The sequence below is a fragment of the Lygodium microphyllum genome, chromosome 5, assembly GCF_053477565.2.
Source record: "Lygodium microphyllum isolate KBCC chromosome 5, Lygodium_microphyllum_v1.1.10, whole genome shotgun sequence".
Taxonomy (NCBI): Eukaryota; Viridiplantae; Streptophyta; class Polypodiopsida; order Schizaeales; family Lygodiaceae; genus Lygodium; species Lygodium microphyllum.
Window position 1 is genome coordinate 164304814 of NC_141139.1, and position 25036 is coordinate 164329849.

The following is a 25036-nucleotide window of genomic DNA, read 5'->3' on the forward strand; positions in this document are numbered from 1 at the left end:
TCTTCAAGACCTGATCCTTGAAAGTTGGCATAATATTCAAGAAGTCACCTAGTGGGATAGTAATATTCACCAGTCCCTATTTGGTTGATACTTTGAATGACTCTAAAACAGTTGAAATGCTTGGCATGTTTCCTTCCACTACTATAAGCTTAGCATCATTTTGTTGGATTCTACTTCCTTTGAGATTAGCTTCTAGGTTTTTACTTTGTCTCTATCTAGGGTGATCTTCTAGATTCTTCTTGTGATCTTTATCAGGGCTATCTCTAGTTCTTCTTCTTGATAGGATAAACTTCCGGTTGCATTCCTTTGTGAATCCCAAGGTGACTTCTTGGATTCTTGACTCCATTGGGTTGCAGATCCTCTTTCATAACTTGCTTGTTTTTCTCTCATTTTGGGATTGCTACTTTTCGTCTAGATTCCTGTTGTGGTTGTGATTTTGCAAACTTTGAGCCTATAGAGCCAATTTGGGATTTTTAAGTGACTTTATCCTAGTTGTGGGTTTATCTTCACACCTTGTTGTATTCCTTGAGCTAGCAGGTTATGCGCATGAAACTGCGGATTTTTCCCGTGCATGAGCTACCAAACCAATTTTTGGATTTTAAAATCTGAATTAGAGCTTGGGAATAGATATTTCATCACTGATAACTCTTTTGCTAACCATCCTGCCACTTGATGGAATACTTTCTTTTGCTCTTCCCACAAAGTTCCTATGGCTTGCAATGCAACTACTTTTTATGTTTTGCCTGATTGGGTTATCACATGAATATCTAGTTCTATCAATTCCCTAATTTCCACTATGTTAGCTCTAGGCATGTTAGCCAAGCCTTGTCCAAGCCGTGTCCTTGTCTTTTCTGAGCATCATGTGTTGGATCCTCCAAACACTCTCATCTCTACTATCCTTCCTGTATACAAAAGAAACAATGTTTAGATGATGGCCAAAAATTTCTTCGGCCTCTTCCTCCTCTACCATGCATACCATTGCCACCATCGAGTTGCTGGTGCTCCTGATTTGTGTAAGCAATAGTTGGTGTAGAAGCTTGATTAGTCGAGATGGTGGTCCATTGGTCAAAAGGGGATGTTCCAATACATTGCCACCTCCTAAACATGCCATCTGATAACTATTGTTGTACTAGTAGTACTTGATGTTATAAGTGGCCATGTTGCAAATACTACACCATCCTTGGTTTAGGCCGCATTCAACCTAAATGTGTCCAAGATTGTAGCATTGTGTGAACCAAATATTTTTTATCTTATTTTTCTTATTCTTTTTTTATGTTTTCTTGCCCTTGTCTTGCTTCTTACTTTGGTGGCTTTTCCTCATCATCATCATCAAAGTAAGATTCCTCACTGTCAGATTCTACCTTGAGGTCAAAATCTGAATTGGAATCACTACTATCATCATTGTGGTGCTTTTGGATTGACTCATTGGATTTCTTACCTTTTCATGACTTTTCTTTGGACAAAAGCGGCTTTACTTTAAGGGCTTTCTTATGGAATGGTTCTATGCTATTATCTGATAAATCATCGAAAGAAAATGCTTTCCATATAGGTTTATTGAAGCCTTGAACATGCAATTATTCAACATCTCATATTTTGGTTGAGCATTGGGATCAATTCTACTGTTGAGAATAGTGAAGTTGGTGGTATACGCCTGGACTGATCAATCCTCTTGCTTAAGGTTGCAAAGCCTTTCTAGCTTTTGCACATCTATTCTATCAGGTTGGAATCAAATATAAAATGTGGTGAGTACGTCATTCCATGTTAGCTAGTCATGTTTGTCGCTAGCTAGGTCATCTCACAACCTTTTTCTCCATCGAAGATTCGAATATGGCAACCTTGTGAGGCTCATTGACTTGGCCAGGGAAGTTGAACGTGTATAGCACATCAAACTAATGGGGATAAAGGCATCTAGATCCTCATTGGAAGATCCAAAGAATTTGAGAAGGAAATACTAGGTAGGTGGACCATTGGAATCAAAAGTGACGGTGGGGTTGGGAGTATTGATGAGGGGACAACAAATAGGTTAACAGAAGCCAAGAAATGACTTGTTAGGTTTAGTGAAGTAGTGGTAGCAATTAGGAGAAGGGCAGATTTGCTATCAATAGAGGGAGTGGAATGCAAACACTGCCTTTAGAACTATAGAGAAGGTTATTGTGTTCCAGATACATCTTTGCTAGGGATAGAAGAAGTCTCAATAGAGATGGTATAATTTGGTACTTCTTAGACCTGGATTGCTGTGCTTAGCCTAGAACCGAGCCTACATTGGGAAAATCTTATGAACTCGTATGCATTCAATTTAGCATGTAGAGAAATGATGATTGTGGTCACTACGTGTAATCGGATCTGAGCACTACTGCCATAGAGTGGAGTGCAATCATACTCAAAGCTAACATAGGTGGACACTAATATCCTACTCTACAGCCAACATCTGGTGTGCAAAGCTCGACATAGTCACAATAATGAAAATAGTTGCCAAATGTACTCAGCAATATAAAAAATACCGAATGTAAATTGCTATTAAAATCAATACAATGGTCTCAATAGAGATATAAGTGATGGCAACACAATACTCTAGAACGATTAGTGAGAGAACATAGGACCTTCATGAACTTAAGACAACTGAGGAATACAAAGATGATGGAGGTACTATTGCCAAATGTTGTGACTTCAGATAATGCAAGTAACAACTCTGCTACTAGATAGCACTCATGATACCAGTCAAAGGACTAGTCGGAGGGACACATGAAAGATCTAACAGTTGAGTATGAGTGCCCTTGAACCTTTGAGTCCTAATTTCCTTAGGATACTTGATCCCTTTCTCTTCCTCTTTGATGTATTGTGTCTAACCCTTAGTCTCATCCCTCCCTTTCTTATATAGCCTATTGCATATTGTGACATTCACTCTACCCATGCATTGTGCCAAATGGTCTTCACTGCTCTTGCACCCGTTGGCTCATTAATGTGTTGTTGGTTGCCCTAGCTTTAAAGGTCACTAACTGCCACCACCTTTAACATACCCATAGTAAAAGCCCACACTTTTCTAGTTACATCATCAATGCATGCAATAGAATGCCCTCCCTATAGATTTTATAGGCATAAGTTCACATATATTGCTATGCACTAAGTCAAGTGGCTCACGGTTTTTCATGTTTAATGGGTTGAACAAGGATGTTTTACATGCATATGGTACTCACAAATAGAAAGATTAGAAAAAGCAAGAGAAAGCAAGTATTCTAAATGAGATAGCATTTCTATTTCCTTTTTAAACATATGTCCCAACCAATGATGACACAAAGATACATGTGGATGCTTGATCACTACAATTAAGTGACTTTTTATGAAAGATAGATGAAGGAGATACAAAGCACCACATTTGGATCCTTTAGCAATAACAAATAATTCCTTGTGGACTTTCCATGAGATTGACTCTCAAAAGTCATAGAGTATCCCAAGTCATCCAATTGACCAACAGATATCAAGCTCTTAGTAAGCTTAGGAACATGGCGTACATTCCAAATAGTAAAGGTAGATCCATTGTGAACAGCAAACTACATTTCACATGCATCAACTATGTCACTTACATAGTCATCACCAAATGGATTGATCCATGCTTGCTTGATTTCATATGAACTAAGCCACTCCTTGTGAGGAGTCACACAAAAAGATGTGCCAAAATCAAGAATCCAACCTTGTGCCAATTATCTATCTACTACAACTAGCATATGTGCAAGAGGAGTAGAGCTTTCTTAATATGACCTATTTTACGATAATGGAAGCATTCAATGTCTTTCAATGACCTTGATTTTCTACATGACTATCCATGATCTTAGTTCTTGTTTTTGTACTATTTTTTGCCTTTTTCTTCATGCATTGCCAATGTCTAACCATTTCTACCTTGATCCTTGGATTACTTGTAGATGCCTTCAATGAACAAACTACCCATGACATAATTAAACTTCAACTCACCATCTAGAGTTTAATTACTCATTGTCGTTCTAAAGGTACCCCATGATGCATGCCATGACCATAGAAAATAATTTGCCTTAACCTCATCTTTAAACTTCAGCTTTTGAGCCTACATCTTACTGAATATAATGTTGAATTCATTGAGGTGGGAGGTGATAGTAGATCCCTCCTTCATTTGCAACTCAAACAACTTCTTCATGACATACACCTTATTAGAGGTAGTTTCCTTCTCATAAGTGTCACATAACTTCATTCATAAGTCATGTCTAATAGTCTCATTCACAATCATAAAATACACAAATTTTGCTAAGTGCAACCTAATAATGGATTTGGCCAATGCATCAAGCTCTAATCAATTATTTTCAAATATATTTGCTAGTTGTCCATCTATGCCTCTTATGGGCCTTAACTCATTGATTTGAATGACATATTGGATTTACTCCTTCCACCAATTGAAGTTGGTAACCATCAAACGTCTTGATGTTATATAGTTTCCTATCCATTGTAAATGATTAAGTTGCCATGTGTGTTAAACAAAAACCAATTGTTCAATGATAGCAATTAAAAAATCAACAAACTATCCTATGAAACTGAAAGACTTTCTAGAACGCCTGGTCAATATAATTAGATCTAAGAGAATATAGAAAATGAACCATTATTCAATAATAATACATATATCACTACTCGAACACTATGAAAGTCACTACTTATAGTTAAAGCAAAGTACTACAACATTAATGCTTCTTAGAAATATAGCAACATGATTGCATTTAGCTATTCAAAAGTACAATACAAGATTGATTTGCTTGAAATCTTAGAAAAGCATCAAACAATAGTATTCTTACTTATTCACAAGCAAATATGCACAAAAAATATGACAAACTACATAGCTCAAGAATCATTACAACATATACATTTGAGTCTCTACTCTAGTAACACTTGTTGCATACGATAACAACTAATAGCAACCTTCAAAACTATGAAATATGCAATCTACAACTTCTATCAACCAACTTGCAACCTAGAACTGGTTATTTCTAATAGTTTATCACACTAATTTTCAATGCTCTATAAACTATATACAATGTCTCCCTTCCACTTAAAACCAATTAGTGATGCTAACCAAATACTCCCTTTCACTTAATACCAATTATTGGAGCTACAAGGAGAATGGTGATTACACACACATGCACGCACACACACACACACACACACACACACACACACACACACACACACACACACACACACACACACACACACACACACACACACACACACACACACACATAGAGGACACTATGCTTGTGGTTCCTCCAATAACTCTCTTATGAATAACATCTTATTGTCTTATCACTCAAAGAATAAAGAATGAGTATGTGTACATATAGTTAGGCTTAGTGAGTAAGATAGGTAACCAACCACATTGGCCTTTTTGTAGTCCTTCTAACTCCTCATTTCTTTTGCTCAGTCTCCTTACACCTTTCGTCTTCATGCCTACTATTCTCTTCCAAATTCCTTGACCTCCTTGCACTTTGCTTCTAATTATATGATCTTCTCCTTCAACTTCTTGTCCTTCATGGTGGCCTCCTTGACCTTCTCTTGGTTGCTTCAATTAGTTCCTCATCTTTTACTTGGGTTAACTTACTTCTTCCTGTCAGCTCTTTGGTTCTCATCTCAAGCAACCTATTCCTACTATCTACACCTCCCTCCCTTTCTAAGCTCCTTGCTTTTATTTTTTAGTGATCTATACTTGACTTCCAAAAACTTTTCTATTATTTTCTCTTGAAGCTCATGGTGGCATTAACTTCAGTGAATGCCAAGCCTCATGTACTTGCCTACTACTTTTTTGAAGTTAATGCCAAGCCTCATGTACTTGCCTACTACTTTTTTGAAGTTAATGCCAAGCCTCATGTACTTGCCTACTACTTTTTCTCTTCTTAGCTACTCAGAAAGATACTCTAGGGTAAGTTAACCTTCTCCAATCCTGACTTGTTATGGTTCGTAAACTTGCTCATTGGTGGACATGTCAACCAATCACTATCCTTCTTTTGATGTGGCCTTCTTAGATACCCTTTCCTTATTCAATCATTGTATGTGGACTTGGATGTGCTACAAGGCTATTGTAATATCCATGATGCTTGGGCCATCCTCCACTAGTTTCTCCTTGCCCTTGCTTGAGCTCTTAGCTTGTTTAAACCAAATCTTAAACACCTATAAACACCCATCAAAATTTGTATTTTGTTGTATAAAACCCCAAACAATGGAAATTGGCTACACTTTTGCAAAGACAAGACTACAAATGTCCCGTCTGAGTCATATGGACCAATCGCCCTCTATAGAAAATATGTTGCTTCAACAAGGAACATGTTGCTGAAAATTCGGGTGTTTAGCCTGGGTGGCCTTCTCTCAATTGTGGGGGAACCTCCATATCCTCAATTAGGCGATGATACCATGTGAGAGTATCTAACAAAAGAGTATCATGAATATAGAGAGAAAATGAGAGAAGATGAGAAACCAAAAAGAAAGGAATGATTTGCACTAAACAAAGAATATGGATGAACACAATGAGGACTAATGAGTCCCTACATGTAGCCCAAGGTTTTAGTGAGGGCACAAGATCAAGCTTAATAATGATTGATGATAGCACCATCTACATGATGAGGGTGATAGAGAACAGTAAGTCTATAGCCTCTTGTCCACATTGAGGAAGAAGAATAAGACCATAGACACTTGATGGAGCACCTAAGGCAAATAAATGAATAATCTACCCATGCAAGGCTTAGCTATATATAGTTGGAAATTAGCCAAACAAGCCCATTGGGCCAACTACATTCAATGTAGTTGCTAACATGAAATAATGTGAGAAAATGTTGGCATGGCATCTAGGCAGTTGAGAAAAATTTGCAAACATCCTAGGAGTCTACGAACCATTTGAAAGGGTAGCATAGCTCACAAACATGCCAAAACTAGGAGGAAAGACATTATTAGAGCTCCAAATGTCCCAGTTAGACTCTCACTAGGGCTCATAACTAGAAGATGACAAAGTAACAAAATAAGATAGGCTTAAAACTTTTTATTTTTCCATAAAATGTGACTTAATGCAATGCAATTATATTTGTGATAAAGCTGCTAAAATAGACCGTGCAATCCAATTGTGATGTGTGCAAACAAGCATTTAACCACACTTCTTACACTCATATGTTGCACAATCTAGGAACTCTCTTTTTGATGATTCAACCACTTGCAAGGGTTCTTATAAGGTAACCGATAAAAGATCATGGTCTTCTTAGGGCTGACTGTTTCTTAGATGCAGCCAAGTGTGCTACTAGGGCAGTCACTCTTGATGTTCTAATTGTGCAAGGTTCAAGGGTCTAACTGTTACTGCTAGCTAGCACCTCCACTCAAGTTGTTCTTACTGAATGGTTCCAATTGAGTATACACATGGTTTTAGATTGGCTACTTAGATTTGCTTTGCAAGGTTTGTTAAGAAGCTAAGATCAATGAGATAGGTTTCTTGCTCACACCTTGTTAACATTGAATTGGAGAGAATATGGTTATGTAGATGTCCAAATATGACTCTAAGCCAAAGAGATATTGCAAATTAGCATTAGCATATCTATGAGCTCCCAAGTGCAATTGATTGCCAATAGATTGATGTGATTGGCCCCTACTAGACTTGGCGTAAGAGAGCTCCTTGCTTTACTCAAGATGATTGTGATCCTAATCAAATCACATATTTCCACCTTGCCTGAGGTCAAGAGGGAGTTTCCAAACTTTGGCTTAAACAATAGTTTAGACAATAGTTTGACAAATGAGGTGGGTCCATGTATCCCTTGTTGTTTCATGGGTGCATGACCTCATGATTGGTAGTTTGCTTAAGTGTTGGGGTTCCTTATGAAAAGGTTTCAAGGTAAGCAATATCCAATTCACAAACTGCACTTGTTTATGGTGCCTAGTGGGACCAATTTAGTTAATTCCTTCCACTATAGCCAACCCACTCAAGGTGTTTGGTCTTGGATTGGTTATGGATTAGATCATAATGGTTCTTGATAGGCAACTCATGAGGCATAGAAGTTCCATCCAAGGGAAGTGATCCTAATGGCTTAGACTATTTGATCAAGTCCCATTGAGACCACAAGCAACTCGTATTCAAGACGGTGATTGCAAGGTCATGAGTTCAACCTGGATTTTCCTTAAGGTTTGATGCTTGATACTTAAGACATCTTTCAGACTTGTCAAGACATATCTAGCCTTGTGCTCTTAGACAATTTTCAAAATGTGAGCCGTGAGTAAGTTTGTAAGGCTTAATTAGCACTCTCTTGCATACCTCATTCTTGTTGTGCACAGGAGGTATCGTCACCTTAAGGTAGGGCTCGGTATCTCTAAGAAACATTGACCCATGGTAAATCTTGGTAACCCTTTGTGAGTACCACACCTATATGTTGACCTTGACATTCATCATATTTCCAAGCTATCTACTAAGAGCTTCTTGGACTTCATCATGGCTTCATATTTCATTGAAGCACACCTTCATCATATTTTGCTTTCCATGACCCTTAAATAGATCCACCTTGCATAATGCATAATGTAGCCTAACCACCCTTGCATGAGCACTCAAGATGATGTGGACACAAGGTCATCTGTGCTAGTGGGCTAAGGGTCAAAAGGATGGGCATTCATTCTATATCAAAGGCCTAATATATGACTATGAGTTGGGCAATCATATGTGGTCCTTGAAGATGCTAAGGATGATCAGAAAGGGATGTGTCCAAGATGGTGGTGCGATGGTTGTCCCATTAGTGTAATGATGTGGAAGCTCCACACTCACTCCATGATGTCTTTTAGAGGCCAAATGTAGGTTGTCTATCAACTATCACCCAAGGTTGTTTGGGAACACTCAATTAAGGTAAGTGAGGCTATATTAAGGTCAAGGGAGAGCTTAAAATAGTGTGTGGTTTGAGAGAGATTCATCCATGCCAAGGCCAAGGGCTATTGACATGTTAACAAGCTAAGGGTGTGAAGGCCAAACAAGCCATGTCCAAAGGCCAAAGGGTGAGTTTTCAGTCTTAGGTGTCCATGACACATGGAAAATATGCCATCTATGAAGGCCTAAGGGTGGTGAGTCGAGTCCAAATTCCAAGCTGAGGGCATGTTGTGGAGGCTATGAAGAGCTTAAGTTCTAATGATGTCGTCCAAGTGTGGAGCAAGAGTTCAAGTCAACAAAGGAAATAGTAGATATTGGCTAAGATCGAGTGTTGCCACATATGGCTAAGGGCCATTTGCAAGGTGATCAAGTGCCCAAAAGGCCATAGGTCAAGGCCAAGAGTTTTGCACTCCATTGGAGTGTCTGCAAGGTGGTCAAAAGGCCATAGGCTTAGGCGTTACTACAAGCATCTGAGGGCTAAGACTAGTAAGGTCAAGTGGCCTAATGGATTAAGGGCCAAGGGCCAAACTCTCACAGCCTTGGGTTGAGCAAGTGCAACTTGGCTGAGCACTGAAGCTACCCAAGGTCGTGTCCTTGTTGGCCCAATCAATGGGTAGGATGCCTAAGTTATAATGCTAGCCTTGGCACCGAAAATTCAAGGCAAAAGGGGTCAAGCACACGTAAGTAGAGGTGGAGATTCTACTTGAAGGCAAAGACAATCCAATAGTAGCCCCTCCCCTACACCATAGCCACGTTTGAGAACAAGAGCATTAGTGATTACAAGCAGTGGTCGAGTGGACTTTGGGTCAAACTTTGGGTCACTAAGAAGGCCAATAGAGAAAGAAAAGACTTCCTTACCTAAATTGAGACTTTGCAATAGCAAGAAATCAATCAACATACCTAGTTATTATGTGAAAGCAATTTGCCTCCTTCTATGCACAACAGCTTCTCTCCTTCTTCTTCCCACTCCTCTTTTTCTTATTACTCTTCTTTCTCATATAGATCTAAGTAGCCTTGCCAAAAAGCACACAAAGGAAATGACCCAAAAAAAAAGGGCCTCCACAAAGGAGAAAAGTTAAAAACTCACCTTCAAGACCCTTGCTTTGCTCAAACCCCCTAATTTATTCTTTTCTTCTTCTTATGGGCAACATAAACTTTATATTTCTTTTTTTCCTTTTGCAACTTATAATCTCAACCTTTAGTCACCATGGCTATCTACAAACATGAATAAAAAATCCAAACACATAATAAATTCATCTCCTATTGATCTACTCATTCTAAACTTATCTATGCAGCATTTTGGAGCGCAAGCTCCTATTTCACCACTCACATGCACCTAGACAATTGATCCCATTTGTATCATGGCAATAACAAAACCAAAATGTCAAAAATTTCCAAACTCAATGCCAAATCTAACCAAATGTACTCATTGATTCAAGTGCTTCAAGCAACGCAATTATGGCTATCTCTCACATAATGATTGCACACCCTTATGACCCTATAGCAAACTCATTGATTTACCTCTTGGTTGTAGTCAATCCACAAAGGCTCCTTGAGTAGCTCCACGATTCAAGTTATGCTTCTCGAGCATCACTTAAAGTGTTCCACAAAGGCTCCTTGATTTGCTCCATGATTCAAGTGATGCTCCTCAAGCATAATCCATCTCCATAACTTCCATCACTCCATGCTTGCTTTGTGAAGAATAAGAAGAAGGAAGAAGAAAGAAGAGGCAAAGAGCTTTACACACTAGTCCATCACACACACTCTCTCTCAATCTCCCTCTCTTTCTCTCTCGCTCTCTCCACACAATAGAAGCAATAAGCAAAAAGAGAGCTCTCCCAAAATTACACACCATAGGAATGACCTTATCCATTCATTTTTCAACTTGTGTACATGGGATTGGGTTGGGCACCCTCTTTTTGATCCAAACTAGACCTCCTTGATTTATACATGCATTCTTGACTTCAATTGGCCTTTTTTGGTCTTAGTGAATTGAAACTCCATGGCTGCAGCACCTCATGCCCCCGTCATGGCTAGGTTTCCTAATTTAAAAAATATTTTATACTTTGCATGGGAGCGAGCCCAACTCTCTTGAAAAATGTAATTATAGTACACCATCCTTCAGACAATTATGAGTATTGAAAAATGAATATATTGTACTTCTTAACCTTAAAAATAAATTTCCCATAGCTCAGCAATTATTATAACCATGTTTCTAGCACTTGCACCTTTGTTTTATGAACTTCTTAAACATTTGAATTTTCGTATGCCTTTCCAAAAAGAGGTTAACAATCTATGAGAGTCTTTAAGCCACTAGCTAGATACACTTTGTCTCTTGAATATGTCATGGTGACACATTGGTTGCCAAGGAAGATATGGAACTTGTGCAAATACATGTTAAGACAGCTTTCTTACATGGAGATTTGCAGCATGATATTTATAAGCAACATTTCGATGACTTTATTGTGGAAGGCAAGGAATAGTTGGTGTGTAAGTTCCATAAGAGCTTTCACAGAGTGAAACATGCTTTAAGGAAGTGAGTATCATAAGTCATGTCTTTGTGAGGTCTCAAGGATACATTAAGAGTGAGATCATTTACTACTTTTATAGACAGAGGCTATTGGGTGGTAGCTTTATTACCTTGATAATTGTATGTGGATGACATGCTCATTGCTGGAAAGTTACTCATAGATGTGGATGTATTGAAAGAAAGATTGCACAAGACCTTTGATATAAAGGACTTAGGGAATGCTGATCACATTCTTGGCATGTGGGTTATGCAAGACATAGACAATAAGATTTTATATATGTCTCAATTGGAGCATATACTCGAGCATTTCAATATTGAGAGGGGGAAGGCTATCAATGTCCCATTGCCTCCATATTTGAAACTTAGACAAGAGGACACAACCCTAAGCCCAATGAGTAGAAGGCTGAAATGGCCAAGGTACCTTATGCATTAGTTATTGGTAGCACGATGTATGCTATGTGTGGAAAACCAAAGTTGCAGCAAGAAAAGTGTGCACAAGAGGGAGACGAGAGCTCAAAGTACAAGAACAAAATCTTTCTTACTAAGTTGCTCAAAGTACAACTTGGGTACACTCTATCTCACACTTGATAGTGATCCATAAGATGTTTATATAGACTCTACCAAGCTAGGGTTAGGGTTTCCCCTGCTCCTTAAGGCCATTTACATCCATCTGCCCTCATATACCATTGCTTAGGGTGAATTCTCATGCCTATATTGTAACACCCCCCCTCAATGCCAGGGTGGCATTGCATCACAAGACATGTTAAAGTTCCCCCCCCAATCAAATGGGATGCCTTTATAAATTAGGCTACAAGGATATTCATAGGTAGAGGATGTTACAAGACTCAAAAGAGTCGATCATCTGTGGATTGGGAGGCAAAGTTGGCCTCCAATTCCTTATATATACTGGTGGAACACTGGGACACTTACTGGTGATATGCTCAGTCTTTTTGTATTTGTTGCACTTCATTTTGTCAGGGTATTTCTTCCAGCAATTGCTTACAATATGCCCTTTTTTGTGACAGAAGGAGCACTTAGTAGAAGCTGTATGGACTAACACTTGCTCACGGGAAGTGACTGATGACATTCCTTCAATATGGTTCCTCTTCTCTTCATCCAGGCAAGACTGGATGGTACTTGCTAAAGTTGGGTTCGGGATATTAGTTAGGGTAGTCACAAGGGTTGGAAAAACCTTCTTCACAAACTTTAGCAAGATGGCAATGGCATCTTCATCATGGATGGGTGCTTGAACGGAGGCAAGCCATGCCATAAGCCCCTTCATATGTGAAATAAACTTGCTTAGATCTTCTCCATGTTTGTATTTCAAGCTGAAAAACTCAATCTTGAGAAATATCTTGGAGTTCTTCCCTATAGCACCGGAGAGCCTTTCAAGCTCATCCCACTTTTCCTTGGCAGTGGATAGTTGGTCATTATGATGGATCAAAGATTCATCTAAATGAATCATGATGATGGCTTGAGCCCGTTCATCATCTTCTACATCAAGGTTATTGGATGGGTCAATTACTTTGGTCCCCTTTATGAAGGGCCAGTAGCCTCTTTCCATCATTTTGTATTTTACCAAGACTTGCCAAGGACGGAAATCTTTTCCATTAAATTTGTGAATTTGAGGCCTTACATCTGCATAGGCCATGGCCATTATAGGAAGGTCTTACCAATTGCCTTAAGCAATTGGAATGTCTAATCCTTTATAAGTAGCCAAGTACAACCGAATAACAGAACTGATAGCCAAGTTTTAAAGTTGTAGAGTTGAAAACAGTTCGAAATCATACATGTGCAATATCTCAAGATAGGATTTAAGAGGTCCTATTCTTTGAGCTACCCTTGATTTAGGTTTTATGGTTTTTCTAGGTTTCAACAAGGTGAGCTTTGATTGGACTTCAAACTCTTCCCGATAATGCGGTCTACTAGTGGAGTTCTTGGTGGAGCATGGCTTATCGATCAATTCTATGCTCTTGGATGAATCAAAGGAGAGTACAATAATACTCATATCTCTTATGTACTAGCAGACTAGTATTGGGATATCGTCTATGTGTTTATAGTTGTACACATAGCCTTACAACCAAACAAGAAGGGATAAATATTATAAGGATGAATTTTATTTTCTGATTAAAAAACCAGATCATGTCAACATCCAACTAGCAACATGATTGTACAATGCAACATTAGTGCTTACAAGCACTCATCTCAAGGTTTATGCCACTTGAGATGTAAGATGTTGAGTTAAAAAGATCCACCGAGTGTAAGAGCTTTGAAATGGAGCTTTCAAACCTTCAACTAACTTTGAAGGAGATTGATCAATGATTAGAATCAATGTTAGTGCTCAGACATTGAAAATTTTTGAAGAATAAAAAAGCTTGAAGTTTCCTAGCTATGGCTAGCAGGAACAGACAGTTAGGGTTTGGTTGATTTCAGCCACACCACAAGAAGAATTTCAGCAAACCCTATTAGAGAGAGATAGCTCACTGGGGCGGCTTTGAAAGTCCTATGGTGGCCAAAAAGATTGCACCGCCTGTAGACCACGCCATGCCCTAGAACACCATGCTGCCCAAAACTGCACATGATCTGCGATTTCTTCAATGCTGCCCTCCACGATGCATAATGTTGCCCTCTGATGTGCCACGCCAAGTCACCTTGTGTTGGGAAAGAAGTCGTCAGTTGAGGTCAAGAGCTAGAATGCTCTCCTTTGGCTTTCCCAGGTCTCCAAGGTCAAGGGGTCAAGGTTTGGCTATGGAGGTAAGAGGAAAAAGATAAAGGTGATGGAAAATCATATGCACTTAGTGAAGCTGAGGGCATGGGAAGCTGAAAGCATCAGAGGAGGCTTTGATATCATGTGGAAAACCAAAGTTGCAGCAAGAAAAATGTGCACAAGAGGGAGATGAGAGCTCAAAGTACAAGAACAAAATCTTGCTTACTAAGTTGCTCAAAGTACAACTTGGGTACACTCTATCTCACACTTAATAGTGACCCATAGGCTATTTATATAGCCTCTACCAAGCTAGGGTTAGGGTTTTCCCTACCCCTTAAGGCCATTTACATCCATCTGCCCTCACATACCCTTGCTTAGGGTGACTTCTCATGCCTATATTGTAACACTATGGCTGCTACACATCAAAGACTTTGCCTATGTGGTGGGAGTGGTTAACACGCTTATAGTAGCAAACCTTGGGAAGCATTGGAAAGTAGTGAAATTGAATGTCACTAGAGCTATGTGCATATGCTTTAAAAGAAATGATGCATCTATCCTTGGATATGTAGATGCTCATTTTGCAAGGAATTTGGACTCTAAGAAGTCTCTAATAGGTATTATTGCCACATTCACAGAAGTTGCAACCTTGTGGGTCTCTCAATTGTAATGATGCATGTCTAATCTATCACTAAGTCCAATTATATTGTAACCACCGAGACATGCAAGAAATCTAAATGGATGGCTCATTTAGTAGGAGCTTTGGGTATTGGAAGAAAGGTGCCCATTTTGCATTCTGATAGTCAGGATGCCATCCAATTAGCACAAAATCTTGTCTTTCATGAAATAGACAAAGCACATTGAGGTGGATTTTAACTTCATCAAGAAGATGCTTGAACGAATTGAGCTTGTCATAATTCATACATATGGCAATCCTATAGATCTTTTCATGGAAATGTTATCTTTTGTTGTGCACTTTGCAGATTGTTAGCATGCATATCATCTTCACAATTTTACTCCCTTAAATGCACATTAGCCTTTAAGTGGGAGGTTGTTGGGGGTAAAGGAAAATGGCCAAAGGCTAGGCATGGGCACCACTTGTACAAGTACAAATTGTGCAATCATATACAGGTGAAGATAATGAAGAATGAGGTTAACATAGCACCCACCAAAAACTTATTGTGTGCTTCTTCTCCCCCTTTATCACCCTCTTTACTAACTCTCATTGCATTAACTTAGCATCCCATGATCTCTTTCTCTCAAATTTCTATTGCACTACCTATGGAAGTGAGTTTCCATGTGTTGATATTGGACCCATTGAGTGCCCTCCTCAGTGTCTTGGCCACCTCAGAGCATTCTTATGGTGATCTAGACACCTTAGATCCACTTTGTGCTTCCTTTTGGTCATTATTGGATTACACTAGATGAAATGTCACATCTATTAGCTTAATGCTTTTGATACACTATCATTATACTTTGCATAAGTATCCAACTTATAGTGACATCATTGATGTACCATGATGATGCCATGATGTTGGATTGGTTGATCTAGATTTTTTTGTTTAGTTGCAAGCATCTCATTATACATCATGGCCAAAGAGACTTTGTAATCTTTTACTGCACAAGCCTCAATAGTGGTTATGTTTTTCAGCATTTATGCATCTACTTGGGATATCATTTTTCAATTTATTGAGTGGTTCACTTATTTGTAATGTGCTTGTTTAGTCATGCCAAAATTTGGTTCATCATATTCTATCACTAGGTTTCTATGAAATTCAAGCATGCATATACTTATTGTTGATTATGTGATGTTATATGGCATGCATGGTTTGTACTATCTGCATGGTGGGGAGCTTACAAGAGTATATGTAGTGTAATATGGTAGCCTTTTGACTACTTAGATGGATCTATCATACTTTATGGGATGCACATCTTCTAGATGATCCTCATGGGTATGATGGATTCTAGTGGTTTTGTGCATGTTTTTTCCATCTCTATCTCTATTAGTATTATTTTGAGAATCAAATTGGTAATCCTAACCATAGTATAAACAATGATGATCCAAGAGATCATGATTAATTCCTTGATATGGAGTAATGATGTAGGCTTGGTTGCATTCCTACATTGAGATCATTGATGCTAGAGTATGACTTTCTTATGATATGTCATGATACCTTGGAGAACAACTATGATTTGTATTTTGATGCAAGCATTGAGGTTTTAGAGTCTCATTCTCCAATATCAATTTTCATTTGATACCTTCAAATCCAGCTCATGTTGGATATGTTTCTAGACTAGATGCATATCATCCATTAAGTATATATTATGCCATAGGCGAATGTGCTTGTTGGGCTAGATATAGCTTCATCAAGTTTTTTTACCATATTTAGTCTGCAAGAATATTCTAGTCCCCTATATGAATCATCATTCTTCATTTTTAATCTAGTAGGTTTCTCATAAGTTCATATGGAGATCTATCACCATGGTCATTTCTATTTGAGCTACGAGGCTTATTCTATTGTCCTACTACCATTAGCAAATTGGATGCACCCTCTTCATGAGCATTTCTGTTCTTTATTGGATTTGTTACATCCTTTATGTACATTTCTATATGATCTTCAATATCTTGTCTTTGTTTTGATGATAAAATAACTTAGATGGGCATGCTTTTTCATGTAGGATTCTCTCTATCCTACCTTACTGGGATTTTCCCTATTAGTCCTACTCTTTGGTTGGTTCTAGGTTTTCATCTCTACTTGGCATTATATTAGACCCCCCACATAAAGGACATACTAGCCTTAGTTGGGATCTTTTGATCATTTTGGATCTTCAATTACTTTTTATGATCCTTATATCCAATCCATCTAGATTGGATGTGAGTTTCTAGCCCACCTAGGTATAAAGGTGAGTTTCCATGCATAGGAATTGGCTCCATTGAGTGCATTTCTTCCTTGGCCACTTAGTGCCATTATCATGGTGATTAAGCCACCTTAAAGCCACTTTGTGATTCATTCATCATTATTTGTTGATTTTTAGCCTTTATATTCATGGTTGTTCTCTATTTTCCACATTGTTTCTTCATTTATCTTTGATCCATTTCAAGTAGTATTAGTTGGTAGCATTAGTCATTATAATTCATGCTTAAAATTTCCATGTATATTAAAACTTTTCAACATGATTATACATGAGTCCTAAGTAATCTATGGTCTTCTAGTTGAATACAAATGCATCTATGATAGGAAAAACTAGAACTATCGAAAGAGTACGTAGCTTGTTTTTGGACCTTTCACATGTGAGAGTTGAAAGAGAGATTGGTGGGACATTTTTACCTTTCATCTACCCTTTTAACTATTAGCATCAATGCTCTTTACACTCCACAATGTGAGGTTAGGTTCTTGATGGATCTCATTCACAAACATCTCTCGTAGGATCTCATACAGTTGGTTGAGAGAATAGTGTGAAAGAGCTTCTTGAAGGTAGCTAGCATTGGAGGATCCTTATGACAAAAGGAAAGACGTGGATCATAAGGAATGGTAAACTAGAACAACATTAAGTCAATTGGGAGTCAGCTAGAACATTATCAAGCTAGTTGGAAGTAAGTAGGTCAGTGAGCTTAGGGTGGTTGTAGATCACTTCTTACATTCTTACTACTCTTTTGCATTTGTGGCAACTCTAAATTAAGCAAATGATAAATCTGATATCTTTCTAGGACTATGTGTGCAACACACAAGCGTCTTTTCAATTTAAGGATGGATATCAAGGGTTTAATCCTAGCCTTTAGTGTGATGGAACTAGCACATAAGCCATGCCACCAAAATTTATAATGCCTGAAATAGTTAAGACATCAAACAAAGAGACCCCTAAATACTCTAGGCTCCCCTAGAATACCTCAACACTTAGTTATTTAGTTAAGGCCTCACTTTTCTTTTGTAAAAGGACACACCCATGATAGACAATGCTAATTCGAAATCCAACAACTAAATGTTGAGAGATCTTATAGCTACACTTAAGCTCTCTTTTGAAGCATATAGAAACAAAAAATTCAATAAATGAAATGTATGCCTAGATTTTTCAATTCACCAATCTTAAGCCCCCATAACCTACCATATTTTATTGGTTTGTGAGGGGAGAACAATAGTGAACGATGAGGAGAGGGCTAAAAGGACAACTTTGCCCTATACATCTTTGGATAAGTAGCTCCTAACTAACTTAAATTTTGACAAAATAACAAAGGAGCCACTTGTAAATAAAGGTTACCAATAGAGATGGTTAGAATCCCACCTAACCTTGTCAAATGTCTTTCAATGTCTAGTTTAAGCATAACTTGATTCTTAATACCAAGTCTTTTGGACAACATTGGCCATAACTTGATGTGTAGTAGTGAGACTTTTGGAGAATAGGGTTGGTTTTCTAAGTGACACATTACACCCTCTAATTATATCCACCTATCTTTATAAAGATTCAATAAGACGTGAATATCTAGCAAATATATTAACAACATTCAAAATATTATCAAATTTATCATAGTAATACAAGCACAACTTTGAGGACAGTTGATAGTGGGAAGGGAGTAGGCATACAGATTGAAACAAATATATGGAAACCTTATATAACTATAGCTCTGTTGTTGGGTGTAAAGTCCCTTTGGGTATACACTCCCATTAATCCCATGTGCATAAACTTACAGGTGTGAACACCCTTTACTCGTACCCTAACATATAAATACATTATTATTATGTGTGTATCATGCAACACACTAGTACACTCACATTCGATTCCCTCACTCTTAGCTCTTAGCTCTATCCATGCTCATTCATGTCTCCTACTCCATAGCACTGCCGCACAACAAATTGGTATTAGAGCATTGGTTACAACATTCACGCTTCCCAACAATGTGCTAGGTCGCAGGACATGTAGTGGTCAGCAGTGAGACAATACAATCCCAACATGCAGTAGACGAAGTCAAGGAGAAGACGACCAATATAGGTCGTGTGCAACGTGACAAGCCAAGTCGATGGGGCAAGTTGTGCGCAACATGACAGGTTAGGTCAACGGGGCTTACCAACAGCGATAGGCCAGGTGGATGCATGTGACAACCTAGGCGGCTAATGGGCAATGGGTCATAAGGCTTGACTGGGTAGACAAGGTCAAAATTTTGAAAAAAAAACTATCTACAATATTTCTCTCCTTTCTCTATCAAGTGTTCCCATACATAAGCATACAACACCATTTTGGCTAAAAATTTTGGGGGCTTTCCCAAATTTGGGAACCGTGATCTAGAACAAGACAATCTGACCAAGAAATGTAGAAATTGTGCACATTGGCTTTGAAAATTTTGGGCCTTTTCTCATATCATTGAAATTTTGCTTAATTGAGTTAAATTTGTTGACATTAGTACACATTAACATGAGAACTTTGGGGCTTTTGCAAGATTTTGGCAAATATTGCTAAATTTGCCTGTTTTATGCTCTCGAGTTCATGTATTAATGCAATCAAGGCAATTTGGTTAGTAAGAATTTGGGGCTTTTGCAAAAATTTGAGAATTTTGGCAAAAAATGATGTTTGAAATGTACATTGGAAACATTGTTGAAGCAATCTTGGTCTGTAAGTAGTGAGATTTATCTCCCACTTGTGAGATTTTGAAGAAATTGCAGAGAATCTTGGTGTCTTTTGTGTATTAGAAGTTGACTTGGTCACATATGGATGCAGTACACATGTTGGACAACTCCCATTGAGTCGAATAGTCATGTCACAGCAATTCTAGTGATCACTTGTAGATCTCGGATTGTTGCAAATGTACTTTTGGTGATACTACTGAAGTGGGAGTCACCTGGTAGTGATGTATGCTTGGATTATATGCTGAAATTTTAGTTATACTGCTGAAAGTCATATGTTCTACTGTCGTACATGTAGTTGGATTGAACCTTGCTCTTATTGATTGAAAATTTAAGTTGATATTAGCTGAATATTTAGCTCATTATTTATTGTCATAAACTACACTATTGATCTTTGGGCGCATTGCTGAAAAATGGTTGCAAATGCTTGCATTAGTGACACTAAATCCCTTCTTGAAATCAAGAGTTTTGATGGCATTGGTTTCAAATTGTGGAAGGATAGGATGCAAGACATTTTTTTTCTCAAGGATTGTGATGATGCTCTTTTGGAAGTCAAGCATGCAGCTATGATAGATAAGGATTGGAATAGACTCAACAAGAAGGCCATTGCATACATTAAAATGGATGTATCTGATAATGTACTCATAGACATGAAGCGTCTTGATATAGCTTATGCCATATGGAAAAAGTTGATGGACACTTATGAAAATACAACTCCAGTAAATCAAGTGCATCTCATGCGCAAGCTTGTAAACATGGAGTTGGATGAGCCTAAACCAGCATCGGAGCATTTGAGTGCTTTCACAGGGATTCTGAGCCAGTTGTAGACTCTGGTTTTTTGTAGCCGTTCAATGATAAATTGAAGGTTATTTTCTTGTTGATGACTTTGCCTAATAATTGGAAGTCTCTGGTTATTTCATTGAGTAATAACCCTGCTTTAATTTTCGATGGTGTTAGGGACTCTATTCTCAATGAGGAGATTAGAAGAAAGTCCAATGGAGAAAGCAGTGGTTCAGTCTATCATCTTAGAGGCAGGTTAGAAAAGAGGGGTAAAGAAATAAAGGCAAAAGCAAGAGTAAAAGTAAGGGCAAACAACAGGATGTTACTTACTATCAATATGGATATAAAGGGCATAAAAAACCCAATTGTCGGTACTACAAGAAAGAGCAAGAAAGAAAGAAACAATAAGGAAAGAAAAAGAAGGATGTCAAGAAATATGATAACACCTCTCCCTCAAATGAAGTTGCAAAGACAAATGTTCCATCTAGTGTGGTCATTGAAGAGCTTTCTAACAAGAGAAATACTTGTTGCAACTTAATGATGTAGATGTTATGGCAGTAGCATGTGATATGCACATCACTAAAAAGGAGGTAACTGATGCCTTACTTTCAGCTCATGATGGGCTGTCTCAATCATGGATAGTGGACATCGATGCCTCTTTTCATGTTACTCCCTCTTTGGAGTCATTCTCTAAATGCAATGTAGGTTGCCTAAGAAAGGTTTACTTGGGCAAAAATTATGCATGTGAGATTGAGGGTGTAGGTACCATTCACTTGGCCCTTGAAAATGGCCAAGAGCTAATTTTGCAAGATGTCGAATATGTACTTGGCATAAAGAAAAGTCTACTATCAGTTGGGCACCTTGATGAAAGAGGGTATTTTACTACCTTTGGTGGTGGATGTTGGAAGGTCCACAAGGGCTCCATGCTGATTGTTAAAGGTAGCAAAAGGGGAACTTTGAATTATTTGCATTGTAAAGGATTACCTGGCAAGTTTTTGGTTGTGACTGAAGTTCATTCACAGATGGGACTTTGGTACAAAAGACTTGGCCATATGAGCTAGAAAGGCCTTCAGGTTCTCTCCTCTTTAGGGAGATTTTATGTAAAAGGCTCTGGTTTTTATTTTTGTAATGATTGCATATATGGAAAACATGTGAAGTCTCCTTATTACTCTGGTGTCGTTAAGAAGTCCAATCTCTCGACTTAGTACATTCTAATGTGTGCATTATGCATGTTAATTCACATGAGGGTGCACAATACTTTGTCACTTTTATTTATGATTTTAGTAGAAAGTCATGGGTGTATGTATTAAAGAGCAAAAAGGGAGCGTTGGATGCTTTTAAAAGGTTTCATGCTTTTGTTACCACACAGAAAGGGCTTAAGTTAAAAGCTAAAAGAATAGATAATGGGGGTGAGTATGTTTCAAATGAATTCAAATTTTTTTTTTGAGATGCATGGCATTAAGAGGGAGTTGTCAACTCCTTACAATCTTGCATCAAATGGCATGGCTAAAAGATATAATTGCACACTTTATGAGAGAGTTAGATGCATGATGTCCACACCTAATCTCCTGCAGCAGTTCTAGGGAAAGGCTCTTAAAATTGCAATTCATATGTGTAATCACTCTCCCAATCGTGTATTGAAAAATGGCATTCCTGAAGAGGTTTGGTATGGCAAACTTACTTCATACGATCATTTGTGTGTCTTTGGTTGTGATGCCTTTATGCATATCCTTGTAAATCAAAGGACTAAACTAGACATGAAATCCATCAAGGACATCTTCATGGGATATGGAGATGAGGGAGAGATGGAATATATAGTTTGGCTTCCTCAAGATAGGAAGATAGTATGCAACTGAGACATAGTATTTAATGAGGCAAAGTTGTTGAAAAATGCTACACATGGTGACCTTGACATAAAGAAGGTCAAATTTTATTATGAACAACCTAACATTTAGCAACCATTAGCTATAGATTTTGTCCCTTTTGACGCTGAAAATGAGTAGCAATCTATTGTGCTATAGCCAAAAGATAATGGATAGCAGATTGATGCACATGATGGAATAAGACAACAAGAAGAACGTGTTGAAAATAGGTTACAACAGCAAGAAAATGCTGAAAATTAGCCACCACTTAGGTGATGGTGTGCACATACTTGAGGATGTAGGCCCATTGCCTATCGATATAGATCATTAGGTAAGAAGGTCTACACGTGTCAAACTGGCAGCCGAAGAGGTTTCAGTCATCTTTGGATTGCATTTTATTGACTGATGAAGGTGAGCCTTTGACATTTAGAGAGGCACAGTCATGTGAAAACAAGAGAAAGTGGGAGCTTGCTATGCATGAAGAGATGAAGTCTCTATATGCAAATAACACATGGGAGCTTGTACCTTTGCCCAAGGATAGGAAAGCTATTCCTAATAAATGGGTTTATAAGGTGAAATGTATTGATGGGAAGCCTAAGTACAAGGCACATTTGGTTGCTAAGGGCTATACACAGAAGGAAAGCATAGACTTCCAGGAGGTTTTTTCACTGGTGGTGAAGATGACTACGCTCAGTGTTTTGTTTGCTCTCACTGCATCCTTGGATTTAGAGTTGGATCATGTGGATGTGAAGACTACTTTTCTTCATGGTGACCTGGATGAAGAGTTGTACATGAATTAGCTCAAAGATTTTATTATTCCAAGAAAAGAGCATTTAGTTTCTAAGCTAAAACACAACTTGTATCGGCTAAAGCAAGCCCCTCAATAGTGGTATAAAAAGTTTGATACTTTTATGCTCATCCATGGATTCAAATGCAGTCATGAAGATCACTACCCATACACTAAAAAGGCTGACGATGGAAGCCTTATTGTGCTGGTTTTATATGTGGATAACATGCTAATTGCAAGAAAGCATAAGAGTACCTTACATACTCTTAAAAGACAACTAATTTCAACCTTCTCAATGAAAGATTTAGGAGCAATTGAACACATTTTGGGCATGTGCATTAAAAGAGATAGAGGGAAGCACTTGTTGTTTCTCTATAAGGCAAGTACATAAGCAAAGTACTTGACAAATTGAATATAGCTGATGCTAAGCCTCTTGGTGTGCCTTTACCACCATATACAAAGCTTAGTAAAGGTGATTGCCCAAAAGATGATGCGATTGCAACTACTATGAAATGCATACCTCATGCATCAGCTTGTGGTTCTTTGATGTACTCCATTGTTGCAACTCATCCAAACATTGCTCATGCAGTGGGAGTTGTTAGTAGATTCATGTCTAACCCTGGAAAACCACATTTGAAAGGAGTGAAATGTATCTTTAGATACTTAGAAGGTACACAAGACAAGTGTGTATACTATGGAAAGGGTATGCTAGAGTTGCAAGGATTCTATGATTTGGACATGGCATGAGATCTTGATGTTAGAAAATCTTCTAGTGGGTATGTCTTTACTTTGGCTAATGGGGCTATTTCTTGGTGTTCAAGGTTGCAAAAAATTGTAGCACTGAGTACTACAGAGACTGAATACATTTCCACAGAAGCTTCTAAGGAAGCTATTTAACATGGCCATTTAGTCAAGGATTTTGGTATTTCTTCACATACTCGAATGCTTGGTTGTGATAGCTAGAGTGTAGTATGTCTAGCTAAGAATGCCATGTTTCATGCACGTGTCAAACACATCGATGTTCAGCATCACTTCATTTGATAGGACTTGGATGATGGCCTTGTCACATTGACTAAGGTCAAAACCTAAGATAACCCTACAGATGTTCTCACTAAAAGTCTTGCAAAGGCTTAGCATGAGCATTACATTCAAGTAGTGGGAATTGAATAGTTTAAAGGTACCACTTTGGGCCTTTAAGTGGGAGGTTGTTGGGTGTAAAGCCCCTTTGGGTGTACACTTCCATTAATCCCGTGTGTATAATCTTACGAGTGTGAACACACCCTTTACTTATACCTTAACATATAAATACATTTTTATTCCTTGTGTACCATGCAACACACTGTGCTCATTCCTGTCTTAGACTCCATAGCACTCTCGCACAACAAGCTCTAATATAAAGGTGCAAGTGTGGTGGGTCAAGAGGTGTGCAACAATTCTTTTAGAAAAGTTGAGCAAGTTTGTGAAGCCTTTGATGACATGGATGATGAAATGAAGGCACAAGTTTTTTGCTTGTGTCTTGAAGGTTGGTCATTGATTTAGAGCCTTAACTCAATATGATAAAGATACTTTCACAAATGAATCTTTTAGCTCGAGGTCTTCATAACCAAGCTTATGGAATGAGAGGACTACAAGTCCACTAATTCCTTAGGATCAAACAATCTATTTTAAAGAGCCTTACACTTGACATCACTTAATGTAGGGACCGGTTAGGCACGAAGATCAAGGCAGATAGTCGTTACGTGCAGTGAGAGAGACAGAGAGCAGGTAGAGAGTGAGCATGTTTTTGGTACAATGACGAGTGTACCACTATATAGATATATATATGAAAGTACAATGTGCTAAGGGTGTGTTTACACCCGTGCACA